The 17,903-nt window shown below is 38.3% G+C and overlaps 1 non-coding gene across 1 annotated transcript; it reads right to left on the bottom strand.

The window, feature by feature from the left end:
* Positions 1-17,470: 17,470 nt before the first annotated feature.
* On the bottom strand, positions 17,471-17,543 carry trnav-cac. Its single transcript has one exon. It is a non-coding gene; the product is annotated as a tRNA-Val (tRNA).
* Between the last annotated feature and the right edge of the window lie 360 nt (positions 17,544-17,903).

Raw genomic sequence — 17,903 nt, 5'->3', positions numbered from 1 at the left:
AGGCTTCTACCTGCGCCTTTGATCCTTGCTCCTTGATATGCTTTGTACAATGTATAAATTAGCAAGCTGGATAGTGACTAGTACGGAAGAGGATTAGGGCCAGTGGGAAAGAAACAAAAAAAAGTTAACTGATTTTTAAATTTTATTTCAGTTTAGTATGGGAAAAAAGTCAGAATTCTGACTTTAATCTCAGAATTCTGACTTTAATCTCAGAATTCTGACTTTTTTCTCAGAATTCTGACTTTTTTATTGTCAGAATTCAGTCAGAATTCTGACTTTTTTCCCATGTTAAACTGAAATAAAATTTAAAAATCATTTAACTTTTTTTTTTTTTTCAGTGGCCCTAATCCTCTTCCGTAGACTAGAGAGGAACTAGGACAAGAGGAAATTAAGCAAGTGGAGAAAATATAAGCCCAACAAATTGTACATAAGCAAGTGGCAAATCTAAAATAGCATTCTCTTGTTTATTTCATATTTTTCGGACATCAACATCAGCAATGGTGACCTGGCATAGAATGTGTACAAAAAAATAATAATCTCGGAGGACAATAAAGCTATGTCAAAAAGTCTAAAGTTGATAAATGATTTTACAATCCAGACATCAGGCACTGAGTTTGAAGAATCAAACTCATGTTTGACCTCTTCCTCATGTCTACATCAGTAGATACTCCTCCACCAGGCCTTCTGGGTCGTCCACTTTGCAAAAAGATGCCCACAGACGCAAGGTTATCGTCCTGATTTCCACTCTGCCTCATCTGGAAGCGTATATGTTGCAGAAAGAGGTCTTGCAACTTGCCAGAAGGATCTGGAATAATTTATCGGCTGTGGGGAATCTTCCAGACCCCGGGGAGAGCATTAAACTATTCCATCACACAGCATACCGGCCATATATGCTCTGTGGCAATGTGGAGCACTGGGAGCTGAGCACTGAGTAGTAATTCCTATTTGCTGTTTGTTCAGAAAAAAAAAATAGGATACGGCTTCCAGATCCGCACTGATAGTAGGTTTTATTCCTATTAGGAAGGTGGCTGCAAAAATGGCAACCACTCCTCAGCCGTTGATTGTCTTTACATACTTCTGTAAAATTTGCAATGAGGTCTAGAGTTGTTGTGAAATTTGAATAAAAATAACTAATCAAATAATAATAATAATCAAATTGTTTATATGGTAATTTATATAAAAAAAAAATCCCATTTCTAAAGTCTAGCTCCGCATCACTTGGCAATTTCTCATGGGAAAAGAGAAAATGGCCGCCACAGGAAGCAGACATGTCACAGAATCTTACAGTGAGGTTAATGATGGACCGGCTGTCATTCCATGAGGCAGTGTTAGTGATAGGTTTTACACACAGATTCCTGTTGACCACACACTCTCCAGCCCTCACACACATTTAAAAAGACAGATGTCAGAAAGGAGAGTGATGCATGTTGCAGTGAGTGTTTCTGACAAGCCTAAGCAGTCAGGGAAAACAAGGTCATGCCGCGTGATTACTCGTTGGCTGCCTCTAGTCTGCTGATGAGCGCTCATGTGTGTCTGTTAGTGTGTGACAAAGTACCGCCACCTGGCTTAGTATATTCCCACCAATCCCCAAAGGCACTTAACACCGTGCTTCAACCTTCCACAGCGAACATCCCAATAATTGCCCTTTCATCACTCTTCAAAGTGTCTATCACAGGGGGAACTGGTTTCAATATGCACGTGTATTGTTGCTGTATGTATTGATGAGAAAATTACCCTTTTACGCTTATTGCACTCAATTTTAATCTTTTTCTATTTAATTTTCATTAAATTCTTTTGTAGCCTTCTTTGTTTACATCCCATATATGTCTGCAAATGTACCAGTTAATCCCTCTTTGATCGTTATCTCTTCATCAATAAATAAAAAAAACGGCTCTCTTTCTCTTCTGCCGTTTTTCCCTCCCCTTTTCTTTCCTGTTTCCTCCTTTCTGCTGTTAAGTTGTCTTGTGTGTGCTGGGTGTGTGGTTGTCCATGCATCTGCAGAGTAAATGGAGCCCGGCTGTCAGAGCTGTCAATCACTTTGCCTGGAGATGGAATCAGGATGTTCAGAGGACATGCAGCACCTATCTGGCTCACTGCTGATAAGAGTGCTGCAAGCACGTGTGTTTGCAAGTACTTTGGTGAAGAAGCAAGGAATTGTTTTGTTTTTTTGTCATTGAATGTGTCTGTCTGTGGGTCTTTGTGTGCATTATTGTTCATAACATCAGACGTTATATAGACGTTGGTGTTTAGCCCAGATCTGGTCAGTCCAACATAGTCTTGATTAAGTCCAGAAATAGTTGTTGAATGTTGGACTTTAGTCCAATCATAGACGGCTAAAAGACATTGTTGGACGAAATGTAGGCATCATTTGGGTGTAAAACATGTCTTTTCAACCTTATCTCAGTGGGATAAGGCAGTCTTTATTAACCGAACTGCATTTTCGTCTCGTCTTTATTAGTTCACGAAAATTATTTCTGATTTACTCCCAGTTATTGTTTATTAGTAGGGATTTTCGTCTCGTCTCGTCTAGTTTTCGTCCGGTGAAAAATGTGCGTTGACGAAAATATTTTCGTTTAGTTTTCGTTAACGAAATTAACACTTCTAAAGGATCAGCTGTCTAATCAAGCAGTCAGCAGCACAGGAGCACGACAGGGGGCGGTACTCTCTACATTCCTTTTTACTCTCTACAACTCTGATTTCCAGTACTAGAAAGATTCCTGATTACTGTAGAAATCCTCAGATGACTCTGCAGTCAATGGGTGCATGAAGGATGGACCCGATAGTGGCATGGTCTAGAAAAAAAATCATCCAATCCTTAATATCAACAAAACAGGGAGATGATTGTAGGTTTCAGAAGAAACAGGAACAAGTTGGAAAACAAACTGGAGTGGAGACTTAATTGTGAACAAGAAGGGGCAGAGTAGGCTGTATTTTATAAGAAATCTTAGGTCCTTCAGTGTTTGCAACAAGATGCTGCATATCTTCTATCAGTCAGTTGTGGAGAGTATAATCACTCCTCAAAAGGCTCAACAAGCTAAAGAAGACCAGCTCTGTTGTTGGAACTCCTCGAGAACCTCTAGAGATTATTTCAGGAAAAATAATTCTTCATAAAGTAAAGAACATAATGGAGAACAGTGAGCATCCTCTTCAGAAGATTTTTAAACAACAACAAACTCTCTTCAGTAAGAGGCTTCTCCAGATCTGGTGCAAGACAGACCTGCAACAATTGCTTAAAAAGAAAGATATGAGTTACTATACCTTTTACTTTCCCTTTGGGATGAATACAGTGTAATATTAAATACATAATAAAGTGTCAATTAATGTTAATATCGATTTTAGAGACCCCTTTAAAATCAGCTTATAACCGTACCAAAATGCTGTACAGTTTCCAAACAATTACACTAGTATAAAACACATAAAAAAAATAAAAGGCAAAAATAAGAAATAGGAAAGCTACTTGGTTTACAGAGTCAGAACTTTTCTAAATCCAAGGAATATAAATGGCGTTTCAGGAGGGATTTTTTAGGAATCTTTTATTAGGGGCCAAGCTGTTCCACATATTAGGTGTAGAAATGGCGATGCAAGGTCTACTCTGCTTTTGGATCTGGTTTTAATAGGGATATAAAGTTAAAAAAGGGATTTTAAAGTTCATAGGGTGAAGGCTTTTTGTAATTATGCATCAGTGTGTATCAATATATTAAATGATCTAACTTCAAACCTGAAGAATGTCCATTCATGACGCAGTTTAAATATATTACAAACACATGGTGTTCATGAGGTACAGCTTGAAAGATTGCTCTGACAGGTGTTTTTAAACATATGAATTGATTTTCTTGAATAACACATGATTTTTTTGTTTATTCTTTATATAATATGTATTTGCAACATACATTATACTAAGGATATAGTTTAAAAAATTACATTTACCTGCACCTAAGCTTTTTTTTTTTCTCATTTAGCAGATTTCCCCGAAATTGACATTTGCTCATTATTCTTACCTGTTTTGCATCCAAGGTTTTCTGCCACAGCTTAAACACCTCAGAGATACCTCATCAGTTTGGCAGGATTCCTACATATTTACCATTCCATGTTACAAAACGTTCGATAACTTAATGAACGTTTTGAGTTTAAAATAACAACCAGTTAAGGTTCCATTATTTATTTAACAAATCCTGAATCAACACTGTAATAAAGTTGGCTTCAAATTCTGCAGTGTTGTAAAGGTCATTTGTACTTCTTTTACAATTTGGAAAAACTTACCTTGGTTTAACTTTTTAATTTCTTGTACATGTTCTTTAAATCTTAACAGTTTTGTCTGTCATCTATTAAGATTAGGGATGCACGATATTGGGATTTTGGCCGATATGCCGATATTTTAAAACTCATGTAGCCGATAACCGATATCGATACCGATGTTAAAGCTGGACAAAAATAAGTAGTCATTGAAAATAGCAGTTTTGTTATCCATTTCTGACACTTTGAAAAATAATATACTCAAATATATTTTCATATGCTGATATCAAATAGATTTTTAAAAACGCGGTATCGATCTATTTTACTTTCAAAATCTCGTGAAATTTCATCGTTCTGTTAGAAACTCTCGTGATATTTTGCAAATTCTTGTGAGATTATGTTAGTAAAATAGATCGATACCGCATCAATATATCAACATATAAAAATATGGCAACATTTGGTGAATTTTCGGGGGATTTCGTAGCATAACGATGACATATAGCAATATTTCATTAGTAAAAGAGATTGATATGGTGTTTTTAAATGGCAATATATCAGCATATGAAGATATTGGGATATTTTAATGTATCAATATTTTTTCCCTCGTCTTTAGAAGTTTTTAAGTCTGTAAAAAAGAAGTTTTTGAGGAAGAAGAAGAAGTAGTATTTTTTTTTTGTTTTTTTTTTTTAGACTTTAGAAACTCAGAAGCTGATCAAATATCGGGTTAAATATCGGTTGGGTGGCCGATGTCCGATATTCAGTTTTAATAGGGGGCCGATTATATTGTGCATCCCTAATTAAAATGAGTAAGTTTAAATTTTTTCATAAAAATCTTTGATTTCAGAAGTCACCAACACTATAGTGATTATGCTGGCGCTGTAAAAAGAGCAGTACTTTGCAACAGCACTGTCATATCAATTCCCTATCCGACGATTTTTTTTATTTGTTAAACATGGTCATCATTTTAATTATTTATATATTTTTGTCTGGTTAACTTTTCACAAACATGACAATTTGCTATCCTTTTTGTTTTGCATATTCCTCCTTATTCCTTAACGTTCTGTACCCATCTTGCATACTAATATGAACTGTTGTGACCAGTGACTTTAATCGTAATTGTAAGATTAATGAAACGTATTATTATTTGTCATGATTTTGGTTATATTGTGCTTTAGTTTGCTCCATGTTTCCTAGTTTTATTGGTTTAATTCTTCTTTTGTTGTAGTTTTTGATTTATGTTAGTTCTCAGGTTTTTCTGTTGTCCTCTGTTGCCCTCTTGTGTGTTTTCCTTTCCCCTTGGCTCCCTCGTTGTCTCCTCTCACCTGCTCCTTGTCAGCTTGTTAGCCCTCCCTTTGTCTCAGTCAGCTACATATATGCTCTATTCGAAATCCTAGGACGCGTCCTTAGAAGGCCAGATTCGAAGGCCGATGACGTCATAGCGCGGCGCTGAGGTCTGGTCGGATTCCAAGAGTCCTCGTTATGCGGTCTTAAGATGCGTCCTTCTTTTTGCCTGATTTGAAGGACGGGTCCATAGATCCTCTCTAACTTTGGATATCCCAGGATTCATTGCGAGACCAAGCAAGCTGTGATCAGAGGAAAGGTTACTCGGTGCCGAACAGTTGTGAAAATTGGAAGTTCAGTTTAATATAATCCAGTCTGTGAATAGTTCCGTCTGAAATTAATAAAAATAGTTGTTTTAATGGTTATAGAGTCAGATATGTGGCGGTAATGTTTGATTTATCTAAAGGTTTTTATCTGTTACTGATTAAATGGGTTTGGCTGGAATTTAAGGAAAGATTCTAATATATCTGCAGGGTGGGGACTATAAATCTGATAGGATTTTTATCTTTTTATTGCTGTTTTGCACAATATGCTTAACTACGTATTTTTTGTTGTTGAATATTAGAGATTTTGCAGATATATTTTTTATAAATTCATTGTTTAGATTTACTTATATCTTTCTACCCCTTTTATAGAATAGAATAGAAAATCCCTTTATTGTCCCACAATGGGCAAATTTACAGCAGCAGAAAGATTATTGAAAATGGTCACACAATAGAATAAAGAATAACATAATAGGGAAGAGTTAAAATATAAACAATACAATTCTGTAAAGTGTTTTAACAATATAAAACTGAGGAATAAATAACCAATATGCAGCTATGGACATTTTTACAGTGACGGATATTTGAAAAATGCAGCAACATCAGAGATGTGCAGAATGACAGCAGCAGGTTATTTAAGTGACTAAGGTTTCTATCATTTGTTCCTGCTCCCGGTGGTTGGAACCTTTATTCCACTCTGGATTCTCATTAGGTGTAGTCTTTGTTCACTTAACAATAAAAATAAATAAATAAAAATACAGTTTTGAAAACTTCTGTATTCAATCTTTTCATGCTTTGTGTGTCAACTTTCACGGTTGCTAAGCAACAGAGCATACGGCAGTAAAACCCGCCGAAGGGTAGACCTGGTCGAATTCACAGCCAAAACTCTTCCGGCCTCCTTATTTTCAAGGACTTTGAAGGATCCAGTCTAGGTAGACCGCGTCCTTGGAGGATGCAGCTCAGGTTTTCGAACAGAGCCATACTCTCCCTCTGCAGTCACTCCTGGTTCCTTGTCGTTGCTGGCTTCTCATGTTGTTGTCTTCATACCTCGTCTCTCCCTGGCTCCTCGTGTTTGGTTTCCTCTGATGTCCCCGTGGTTCTGGTTTGCTTTACTTTTTTAATTGGATTTTTGGATTCCTGCCTTTGTTAACTATTTTCATTCAAACTACAAGAATTCACCTCAGCCTCTCTGCCTCTACATTTTGGGTCCTCTTAAAGGAATAGTACACCCAAAACATGATTAGCCTTCATTTTCTACTCACCTCCATGCTGAACAACACCCTGGAGTACTTTTTTGATATCTCAAATGCATCTGGAGATCTGGGAGGCTTCTTGCTGTCTGCTGACATTCAAATAATGGAGGTCTATGGCGCCCGAGACAGAAAGGTCCATAAAAGTCCACAAAAAACGTGTCAATATTCCTCCATACTGCTCGTCCAATGTATTCCAAGTGTCCTGAGTGGGTAGCATCCAGAATTTACTCGAAACAAAGTCATTTAGAATGTTTTTAGAGCATAAACAGTAGTGTATAGGATTTCCTGAAAGCGCGCACATGCGCGATCACGACGCTACGGAAGCCGGCAGACCAAACCAGCGCATTCAGCGTCTGCTCTTCCAATAATGCAAGCGTAGAAGAAGAAATGTGCTGTTTACCTGTGCAAAGAAAGAAACAACGAAAGAAAAATGTCTGAGGACTTCAGTGTTGAGGAAGAGCATGAGTTCTTTGCCGAGCTGAATGCGCTGGTTTGGTCCGCCGGCTTCCGTAGCGTCGGGATCGCGCATGTGCGCATGCTGAAAACTTTGTATTCATTCAGGAACATTAACCAGAAATCAGACTAATGTAGGAGCCTCTCCTGGCTTTGGTTTTTCTTGCAGTTGAACGTAATGAAGCGCTCAGCTGTTTGTCTGGTCGGCTCAGAAATGACTCCGACCATCTTGTCTCTCTCAGTTTAAGCAAACATCCAGCCTCTAAATAGTGCTTCGACCAGCTGAACCTTTTCCAGGGGTTGCAGCCACTTGACAAGGTCACCATTTGAGTGGTGAATGGTCAAACCCTCGACAACTGCTTAGTGAAGCTAAGGGGTGTTTATTTCCCCTGCTGTACCACCTGTAATGATTACACCTTTTTCCAGACCTGCCAAGATGCTCCACTGAACCTTTGCTGTTGACTTTCTACCCTTCATTTCCACTGCTGTCAGAATTTCAATACCAGGCTGGATATAGTGGCTACTGTCGACAAGTGTCGTCTCCTCACTGCACATCCCCTGACAGGGACTGTGTCCTACCCTTACCGGCCAAGTGAATTTCTTCCTGACAGTGTCAGAATGAGATTGGTCCTTACTCTCTTTAAGATGAGCAGAAACGGCTCCTTCTCACCACTCTGTGTTAAAACTGCTGGAGATTCATCTTGTGCTATGAGATTTGATCTGTCTTCAGAATCACAACTTTTGCATCATTTTCTCTGTGTCAGGCATCCCCAAGCTCGGTCCTCAAGGCCCCCTGTCCTGCAGGTTTTAAAGGGTTTCCTCGCTCCAGCACAGCTGATTTTAATTGAAAGCTGATTAACAGGCTTTTGGTCTACTGCAATCATTATAACCAGCTGTGCTGAAGCAGAGAAACCTCTAAAACCTGCAGGACAGGGGGCCTTGAGGACCGAGTTTGGGGATGCCTGATCTATGTTGTTACAGGTCTGTAGTTTTATAGGACTAATGAAACATTGCATGGATTAAAATCCACTGCAAATAATAAAACAGAGCAAGTAAAAAATAAAATGAATGTAAATTGGATGTGAAAAATAGATAAACAGCCAGATGAGATTTCTTGTATCTTATACAAAGACATGTGAAAAATACTTTTTAATCAGGAGCTTTTCAGACTGGCATATGTTCTCCCTGTCAGTTCACTATATGTGACAGACAAGATCTTGTCATTGTTTTGGATTACGTTTTTGTTCTTTTGCTTGTTAGCGATATAAACCCCGGGTCATAAAATTTGCTTGCAACTTTTTAATCTTCGATTTTTTTTTCACATTGACTGCATTGCGTATAGAAAGACTCCCATTATGCAGGCTGAGATCTCGATATGTGCAGATTTTTTTCACTTGTCTTTGTTCTCCATGAATTGAAACAATTTACCACATTTTAATGGGAAATGATTAGGAAGTTATTAGAAACTACAAATCTATGGCTACAAAGTGAAGCCCTACTTCATAAGGCTGTGCAGCATCTCTTAAAGAAGAACAGATAGATTATTTTTATAGGCCTATATTAAAAAATTTAATGTGAAGTACATTTAAAGAAAAGGAAAATGGAGCCAAAAAAGTGTCGGATGGTTCGTATGGATACTGGAAGAGGCAGTGAGAGGTGATTCTCATGTTGCTGTGAAGTTTGTTGTTTTTTTACATGAGATGGGGAGAGTAATTAGGTGCGCTTACCTGCACTGTCTGCCCCCCCGGTGTTTTGTGTTTTTTTTAAGCTCAAACAGATCCACTATTTTTCTACATATGTTTTATGTTTTCCTGAAGTGAGATGATCTTGGTGATCCTGGAGAGAAATATCAGCTGTGCTGCTGCCATCAACACCTTTGTTTCTAGATGTTCGAGATTGGCCTGTTTTCCAGTGTAGTCCTGTTTCTCTGACTGTGACTAACTGGATGTGCTCTCTTCATCCTCTTACATGGGAGCTGGCTCGGAGCTCGTCTGCCTGGCTGTGTGTTTCCTGGACGGGGCCGCCTGTGGAGCTGGTTGACAGTTGCCTTTTGTATCTATGCTTCTTTTTCTATGTCTGCTTCTGTCTCCTTGAACCCCAGTGGGCCTCAGCAGATTGCCGCTCACACTGAGCCTGGTTCTGCTGGAGGTTTCTTCCTGTTCAAAGGGAGTTTTTCCTCTCCACTGTCGCTACAAGCATGCTTAGTGTGAGGGATTGCTGAAGAGTCAATGAGTCGATGCAATCAGCTGGTTTTCCTTAGATAGAAAACTTTAAATCAATCTGACTGGATGAACTGGAAAGTGCCTTGAGATGACATAATTTGAATTATAGAAATGAACTGAATTGAAATTGAATTGAGCTGAAGTTTGTAGTGTTTTTATTTATTTTTGTGGGGGATAAGCTCCTGGCCTTTCTTATTTTGTTGTGAGGCTAAAAAAATCAGTTTTCCTTCCTCCTGAACTCCTATCATGGGTAAAGTATTATTTTTTTATGTTTCATTGTTTAATAATAATATTAATAATACATTTTATTTAAAAAGGCGCCTTTCTGGACACTCTAAAATTTGCAGTCAGTTCCCCCTAAAATGCCAACACTTTCACTCTTTCATACGTTTCCTGCAGAGCATCTGCTGAAACAATAAAGGCTTCTATTGTGCATTTAAATTATGACACCTGTTTCTCCACGTTTACAATATTTGTTGCATTTGATGATGTTTTTTATTTTTATGAACATGTGGGTTTGTTTGGAGTCACAGAATTCACACTAGAGTCAGATATAGGCCACATTTAAAGGAAAAGTCCAGTCAGCAAAGAATAATCAATGGATCATTATTTATACCTAAAAGTAATACGTTTGCGGTGTGCTAATTAATTTAGCGTTAATGAGTAAAAACAGAAAAATAACCATTTTAGTTGCGATCACTCATTCTGGGAGCTGCCATTTTTGCCCAAATATAGTAACCCCTCCCTCCTGCCATCAGAGATGGGAAGTAACGAAGTACAAATACTTTGTTACTGTACTCAAGTAGATTTTTCTGATATTTTTACTTTACTTTACTACTTATTTTTATGGCGACTTTTTACTTCTACTCCTTAGATTTTTACACAAATATCTGTACTTTATACTCCTTACATTTTAAAAAATTGGCTCGTTACTTTAGTTTTGAATCATTTCAATGGAGTTACCGTTATTATTTTTGATGTCATCATTACCAAATTCAATCTAATTGGATGGGAATCTACGTTGCATTTGACGCACCACTACAAGATTAATCGACAGATTCGGCGGTATTCATTTGTGGCAAATCATTGCAGCTTGGTGGCGGTGGCGTTAGCATAGTAGCATGGACGACGAGATGATTGAAAATGAACACAACGGAGATCTAGTCCTATTGGCAGACATCCATTTAAAATGTAGGCAACGGCATGAAAAAAGTGGTTTCTACTTTTACTTTTATACTTTAAGTAAATTTACAAGCCTGTACTTTGTTACTTTTACTTGAGTAAAGAAGTTTAATCAGTACTTCCACTTTTACCAGAGTATTTTTTATCACAAGTATCTGTACTTTTACTCAAATATGGAAAGTGAGTACTTTTGCCATTTCTGCCTGCCATCTTCCGGCAGTGACGTCACGGTGCGGTAAGCCTAGCGCCATTCTCCCCGCTTTACAAGCTAAATCAATGGGAACTACTAGACACATCTGCAATCAACAACAATTATTGAAGATTTCCAGAGGACTTCACCATTGAAATTCACCAGAGCTATAGTGAACATGACAATGCCCACGTGCATGGCAGCTGGATGCTGGAATACATCGGGTAAAAGTGAAAAAAAAGAGTTATTCCACCTTTCTGATTCCTGATCCTCCACGGACGGGTTGGTCGTTGGATCGCCAACTTGAAGAGGGAGGATTTGCCATCGAACTTCTGGCCAGAGAAAAAACCCGTAATATGTAGCCAAAATTTGGAAGAAGAATGTTTTCAAGATGACTTGGATAATAGTGCGTTGTGACAAACACCAGATACAGCACTGGGACTTGATCAACAGCCGATACCGCACCGTGACGTCACAAACCAGTAGGTGGCAGTAGTGTTCTTTGACAAACATGGATGCCTCCAGTAAAACACATTCACATGAAAATTACTCTGAATTAAAAACATTTATCATTTATTGAACAGGATGGAATAATTTAATATTTAAAGTACTTTCAGAATTTTGTGTCCTGAATATGACCGGACTTTTCCTTTAAAGGTAATGGGAAAGACCACAAAAAAATCTGATTCCTGGGAAAAAATGTTGATTTGATCATTAAGACCTGCACTGTGAACATAGGCTAAGAGGGGCACCGGACCCGTAAGACAAGGACTAGAATTTAAGCCTTGATCTAAATCTTTGTAAACAAGGAAAATCTTTAAATGTGATACATTTTGTCATTTGGAATACAAACAAACATATAATTAAAGTGGTGATACTTTAGGAACAGACAACCTTTAGTATAGATGTGAACTTGACATTCACATAAAATCTATGTTTGTGTCTTTGCAGTCATATAATTTAAAGGCAAGAATATATGACTGTGTGATGTTAGTTCGCTGCTGTCTTGCATCCAAAATTTGGGTGTTGAACAGTTGCTTTTGCAAACACCAGCTGCCCCACCAGGCTCCTCCTCTCAGGCAGTCATGTACATCTACGCCCACACTCACATTCCTTCTATAACCCAACACTTAGGCAACCTTTTTGATCACAGTAACAATATTTTATCCCTTTAAAATTCCCGGAACTGCCTGACATTGCCAAACGAAGCAAACTTTTACAAACTTAAAAGTACGAGCTGGATCTTTTGAAGAGAAGCATGACAAAAAAATAAGCTCAGAGTTCAACTGCCACCTCCATCGTCACCAAAACCTTCTCTTAGCCCATTCCTCTTGTCCGATTTCTATATGTGCATAATTCTGTCTGAGCAAAAGCTCCACTGCTCTCAGATGTTGTGATTTGCATGGATTTTAAAAAGAGAGAGGGTGGATTTCCAGGACACTCATGAGTGATTGTGACCAGAGAGCATGCTGGATTAAAAAGCTGTGTCGTTGACAATGAGATGAGGGGGAGCAGGAGAAGAATAGAAACAAGGTGATTAGAGGCCAAGGCTTGACATCAGTCTTAGGAACGACATTTTTCTGATTTGCATGTCAGGCAACTAGATGAGAAGACCAGAAAAATTATGTTGCAAGGATAGACTGATAACATGAGAGTGATGAAACCAAACAATGTGTGTTGAAATATCCAAGTGTTTTAATAAAACACTGTTTCAAGTGTTAAACCATGAATAATCTTGCTATAATGGGCTTCCAGGGAGATTTATTTTAATCTTTAAAAGTTTTAAAATATTATTTCTTCAAATTTTCTGACATTTTATTATTTATTTACTTTAATTTGATTTTGTTGTGTAGTGTATGTTCAAAGAAATGAAATGCACAGACGAAAGGTTGGTTTAGGCTGAAAATCGACTCCACAAATGAACACAGAGTAGTATCAACGCAATGACGTTACAAGTGGCGAGTGTCCTCTGGGTTTACGGAATTACGCATGGTTGTGCTGGAGCGGATCTAGTTATCTTTAATTTCTTTTCCAAGCTTATCAACACAATCTTTTCAAGAAGGTTGAAAATAAAGACTTCTGTCCACATCATCGTCTGCCATGGTTGTTTTTATTGCGTCTCTCCGTAGCAAGACACAGAATAGTGACCTTTGTTGAGTATTAATGGCGTACAGGTCGGATGAATGCAACTTGGCCGTTCAGATACAGGTCCGAAATGTATCGGATTCAGGAACAGAGAACCACGTGGCCTGGGTAGCGTTTGAAAAATCTGTGGAAGTGTGTTGTTCAGACTATCGTGAAAAGATCAGATCCAGGTCGCATAGAATCAATTTGGGTCACTTCAGGCTCAGTGTGGACGTAGCCTTAATGGCTGTTAGTGTAAAGGCTGCAGTGCCACAGCCAATACATACTGTAAACGCACAGCTACAGTAATGTTAAAAAGTAGAGAAAAAATGGGCTTTCAAATACAAAATAAATGCTAGTAAACAGTAGATGAATGCACAAGATGGATGCATGCACAACGTTCTATGCAATTTCCTTTATAGATCAAACTCTTGACAGAAGGTTTGCATCCAAAGCTCCATCTGCTGTTCGGCCCACATCAAGCCCACATTTAACCATACAGTAGTAGCCAGAATCAGAATATCCCCACTTTCCTTGGCTGGTCCTTTGCTGGTCCCCTACAATTCATTTTTAAACATTTGTCATGATTTGTGAACATTAAGATCTAAAGAGATTCTCCTTCTCCTGGTCAGACCCTGTAATTCAGTGAAAGGTTGGAGTCAGAGTAAAGAAGTATGCATGGCCAGGTGTAGAAGGGGGTCACTCCAGTAGCTGGAAGTTGGCTGCCATTCGGCTGGTGTTTAACTGGAAAGGGCCATTTAGAATGGCTGTTACTGTAAATGGTCCATGCAGTGCTCCACATGAATGTCACGGTGTATTTAAATGAGGCACCTGATCAATGTTATTTAATGGTTACCAATAGCAACCGCAGCCAACAGAGGAAAGAAAAGCACAGTTTAACCAAGGTGCTTGTGTGGAACGTCAGAGAAATATATCCGGTTGCCACAATAATAAGTCTTATTAATGACACTCCCAGAATAAGATGTAGACGTAATATTTACAAGAACATCCAGCCACCTTTTACCTATTGTTCACTGTATCCATGATTTCTAGAAAAAATGACAGTATTATTTTGATCCTATTAACGGATTTAGGCAGGGAATCAATTAATTGCTGATTTTTATTTTTATTTTTTTTTGTGCAGAAATTCATGCCTTTAAGAGCAGACAGGAAAAATACAGTTGTTAACAGATGGTATTAACAAAACAATAAGAAATCTGCTGATCTGGGAAGAGCAGCACACACCTTTCAAGGTTGGAAATGGTCAAGGATGGCAGTGTTAAGGCTACAGCAAATTTAATTTAGTAAACTAATCTGTCGTAGATTATTTTGGATTTATGATAAACTGAGGCATGAAGCCTTTTCCATTTTTGACCCATATTTAACATTTAAATCATTTATTTGTGTAATTCATGGATACATTTTCAAGTCTATACTGTACATCCATCCATCCATCTTCTAACACGCTTAATCCCGAGCGGGGTGGCGAGGGGTGCTGGTGCCTATCTCCAGCTGTCAATGGGCGAGAGGCGGGGTCCACCCTGGATAGGTCACCAGTCTATCACAGGGCAACACAGAGACAAAGAGGACAAACAACCATTCATGCACACACTTACACCTAAATGGTAAATGTCCTGTACTTATATAGCACCTTTATACAAGTCAGGAGACTTCACCAAAGCGCTTTACACTACATTTATTCACCCATTCACTCACACACTGATGGTGGCAAGCTACATTGTAGCCACAGCTGCCCTGGGGCTCACTGACAGAAGCGGGGCTGCCATACATTGGCGCCACTGAACCCTCTGACCACCATCAGTAGACAATGCAGTTTATGTCGAAGTGTCTTGCCCAAGGACACAACGACACTGAAAGTCAGAGCCAGGGCTTGAACCGTCAATCCTTCGATTTCAGGGTAAACTCCTACATCCGACGCAGTAAGGAGAATTTAGAGAAGCCAATTAACCTAACAGGTTAGTTAGGTTAATTGTGGTATATATATATATATATATATATATATATATACCACAAATTGTTTTCAGGTGTGTTTCTTTAGAATGTGCACCCAGATTTGGATTTATGTGCACTGAACAGAGGTGTCAAGTAATGAAGTAGCTACAAATACTTTGTTACTTTACTTAGGTAGAATTGTTGGCTATCTTGGTAGACATTGTTGGAAAGCTTAGATTCTCCACAATTCAACCACCTAGTTCATTTTATGGACATAGTGATCACCAAAGCACAATTAACACAGACATAACAGCATGTCAATTATATAAACATGACAAAGCAGCAACAACAAGCAAGCATGTCTTTATTACTGCTGTTGAAAAAAGACCTATTATTTTTGTGAATTAAAATAAAATAACTTTGTCTTGTTTGAACTGATGCGGCTTGTGCTGTGTTTTACTCACCCAATATTCATATATATTTAGAAATAAGAAGGTGTTAGCTTTCAAACAATGCATCACATATGTAATTTGGGCTTACAGTTAATAAGTTCTTTGCTTTTCCACTTGGGTGTGTAAGATAGGTGAGAATTTCCCGAAATGAGGTGGATGTTAAGAGGCTAGAACAGGGATTACCAACATGGACCACATTACCGCCCTCAGAATCTTCACCAGTGGGTTAAGATTTAAATTTTATTGTATTCTGTTGCTCTTCTTTTTTAATTATTTGTGCAGCATTTCATCATAGAAATCGAACAGGGCATTTAAGCATTTATGGATATTTTAAAATGACAACATCTAAAAGAAAAATTTAAATGAAAGTAAACATTAAAAATATGTTTATATATAAATTTTAGGTGAACTCTGACCCCTCCAGCTAGCAGCTCTGTATTAGTAGCCCTTCCTATGAGTCAGGAATGAAGGAGCCCTCAGCCTTTAAAATGTTGGTGACCCCTGCTCTAGAATAGTTGAATTATAGAAGTTAGTGTCCTGATCTTGGCACCTTTTCCCTAGTTCCCTTCTAGACCCCTCTGTTCACACCTGCTCCCTATCTGCTGATTAGCCTGGTCTGTGCTTTTTTCTCCCTTAAATGCACCTGCTGCTCAGTCACTGTTGCTGCTTAACAGCTGCTATTAATGATGCTGAACATCTTTTATATACATCTTAAGGTGTTGTATTGAGTCATTGAATGCTTATTTAAAATCCCTGTCAAAGCCATATTTCTACCACCAACTGGGACAAACAATAAGGTGCATTCTATTGAATTTTTCTTTGATAAAAAAATGGGTTTGATATGAACTAACTTAGGCTGCCTAAAAGAGAAAACATAACTAAACTGTAAATTTCTTTGAGCAAATATGTTTTTCTTATTACTGTGCTTAGTTTTAAATTTCTCTTTTCATTACAAAAATTCACATCGTCGTCCCTCCATTGTGTGCCGTTGCTTTCTCTGGCACTCTCATCTCAGTTTCATTCTTACTGGCATCCCCAGAGTTTGGTGTGTCTAACCAAGCTGTCCATAGCCGTCAGTCACACACCAACTTCAAGCCTTTTGGGAGGAAAAGGCCAGAATAAAAGTCACTACATTTATTTCAATATAATACAAAAAAACAGGGTGATATTGTTTTTTTTTTAACAAAGGACTGTTAGGTTTTATTATTTATACATCATGTGCCTTGTTATTTTGTTAGTCAGATTAGACAGAGCAGAAGGCCTTCCTTCACATTGTGGATGTCACTGTGTGTACGGAGGTCATCTAATCGGGACAGCCTTCGTGTCTTTAAGAAAACACAGGATATGGGCACATCTTGGAGCCGGTCTGATAGGAGAGCTACTGTATCTGTAACCCTGAGACAGAGAGGCAACCTGCATGGAGTTCAAGACATGGATGGCGTGTCAGTTTCTGATACGGACAGCTAAGCATCCACATGATGCAACACAGACTCAGAAGGTATAAGAAGCAGGAGATGATGTTGTTCAGGGCTCAAACTTTGCCGGACGCTTGCGGACGTGATTTTTGAGACCACAGCTGTGCATAGCTCTAAGCATTTTTCTCTGTCCTGTAACGACCTGATCTGGAATAAACTCTGTTACTTTTTTACTCCTGTTTTTATAGTCCTTTTTTATATGGTTTTACCGAGTTTGAGTTAAGAGTAGTAAATAACTTGCTCCCAGGAAAAGAACCGATGAGGAGGCCCCCGGGGCGCTACAGCCTTTACTTCCAAGGGGACAAATCCTCCTCACTTTAACAAATTGGTGTTTCCACCCGGTTTCGAACCAGGGACCTTTCGCGTGTGAGGCGAACGTGATAACTACTACACCACGGAAACCATTGATCCTCCTTAAAAGTTACTCATTTATCAGCTCTTTAAAACTATGGACGCTCACAAAACTCTAATCTGCATTAAGAAACCTTAAAAAAAAGCCTTTCAGGTTCTTTTAACATATAACATCAGTTAGGTGGTTTGGTCATGTTGTTGTTTCTGTGATAAATGTTTAGACCAGTAAGAATCAGCTTCTTTTTTTATGGCCAAGTACTGTTTTTAACACACAAGGAACTTGTTTTGGTGATAAGGGTCTACACATTAACTTGTATACAAACACTTATTAAATATGGTAATATAAAAATTGTGATGCTCAAAATTACCATTTGTTTATGACTAGCTGCATGACGCCTGTTAAAAAACAAT

The sequence above is a fragment of the Cyprinodon tularosa genome, unplaced genomic scaffold (genome assembly GCF_016077235.1).
Source record: "Cyprinodon tularosa strain WSP-4 unplaced genomic scaffold, ASM1607723v1 ctg138, whole genome shotgun sequence".
In the NCBI taxonomy this organism is placed as follows: domain Eukaryota; kingdom Metazoa; phylum Chordata; class Actinopteri; order Cyprinodontiformes; family Cyprinodontidae; genus Cyprinodon; species Cyprinodon tularosa.
This window is presented reverse-complemented; position numbering and strand designations above follow the sequence as displayed.